The 1,579-nt window shown below is 31.9% G+C and overlaps 1 long non-coding RNA gene across 1 annotated transcript; it reads right to left on the bottom strand.

Moving 5' to 3' along the window:
* Positions 1–271: 271 nt before the first annotated feature.
* On the bottom strand, positions 272–1,366 carry LOC121814029. The gene is made up of 2 exons (XR_006054022.1): positions 995–1,366; positions 272–773 (listed from the first exon to the last, which is right to left on the bottom strand). It is a non-coding gene; the product is annotated as an uncharacterized LOC121814029 (long non-coding RNA).
* Positions 1,367–1,579: the final 213 nt, after the last annotated feature.

Below are 1,579 nucleotides of genomic sequence, written 5' to 3'. Positions count from 1 at the left end.
AAGTGAGTAAATAAATAGATAGAAATAAAATGAAGAAATATGTAATTATCTAAATACTTTGGACATATAAACAAATATCTAAAAATTGATTAATGATTCCATCATTTATGCTTGACCTGAAGGATTTATGATCAAAACATTGGAAGCAAAAAAAACCCTGTCATCGTCTTTGTTATAAGTAAATAGGGGATTATGATACAGTTTCTACATATATCATCTCTGATTTTTTTTGTTTTTACTTTAGGGTTTGACAAAGGAAGCACAAGAAACATTCTTTGCATACCACATTTATTTAGAATGCATAGAAACGTATAATGTCTAAATAAAAGAATCACTGGCTAAGATCAGTAAAACAAAATAACTTCCCAGTTTACTACAACTTTGTGCCAAATTAATATAAAGAAGTCACATATGTATAACTTAAAGGAAATATGTTTTTTATGATTTGGAAACAACAAAAAATGGTTTTCATAAAAACTAAATATGCACAAACTAGAACAGACATAGAGACAGAAATGTAAGCCGTTCAATTTGTTGTTTCTGTTACAATTTTATGAAGCTCCCCATCACACCCAGTTTCTTTCCTGTTCTCTATTCTTGTAGCAAAGTCATCTTCTTGTGCATGTAAGTTCGGAAGTTCTTCATAAAGTGCAAAGAAACCTTAAATACTTCCCCCACTTCTGGAAAATCAGCTGATAACATCTTCAGTTCCAACTGACGAATGTATTTGTCAAACAATTCCAATACTCTTGTTGCTATTTTGTACTCGTCTCCTGCCCGAATGAGAAAAATAAAAATTTTAGCACAAATTATATAACATTGCCTTGTAAACACTGTTGTTTTCTAGTTGTTTTCAACTTTGAATTTTGTCAATTTTCTGTGCATCAGATCACTAAAGGTATGTTGATGTTACTGGAGGTTTTTAGTTACTAATTTTATGAATTAAAAACTTTCTCAGTCAACATGTCAGTAATTTGGAGACCTGCTGACCCACCTTCACCATTTCCTCTTCTTTTACAGCTCTTCCTAGGGTTTTCTGGAATAGTTCCCAAATATTTTCCAGAAAAAAGCAGAGCACAGTGAGTGTAACAGCTTCTTAAGAACACAATGAAAACCACAGCAAAAGAAGATCATTCTTACAATAAGAGATTATTTATGTAAAGTAATGAACAAAGGTTATGAAAATATTAATTTACCAGGGTTAGTGATCTTGAGAGATTAAAACCTTTTCTGAATGCTTCCTTTCTACATTTGTCTTCTGCCTAACAGAAAAAAATAAGAATATTTAAATTTACCATATTATTCTGCATTGTATGTAATGCAATTGCTATACTTGCAAAACTTGCAGTATATCACTGTAGATAGTCTATTGTAAAATGGATCAATTAAGGTATACAGGGAGTGCAGAATTATTAGGCAAATGAGTATTTTGTCCACATCATCCTCTTCATGCATGTTGTCTTACTCCAAGCTATATAGGCTTGAAAGCCTACTACCAATTAAGCATATTAGGTGATGTGCATCTCTGTAATGAGAAGGGGTGTGGTCTAATGACATCAACACCCTATATCAGGTGTGC

Source organism: Haplochromis burtoni, unplaced genomic scaffold (genome assembly GCF_018398535.1).
Source record: "Haplochromis burtoni strain Fernald_Lab_line unplaced genomic scaffold, NCSU_Asbu1 Contig_5655, whole genome shotgun sequence".
NCBI lineage: Eukaryota > Metazoa > Chordata > Actinopteri > Cichliformes > Cichlidae > Haplochromis > Haplochromis burtoni.
This window is presented reverse-complemented; position numbering and strand designations above follow the sequence as displayed.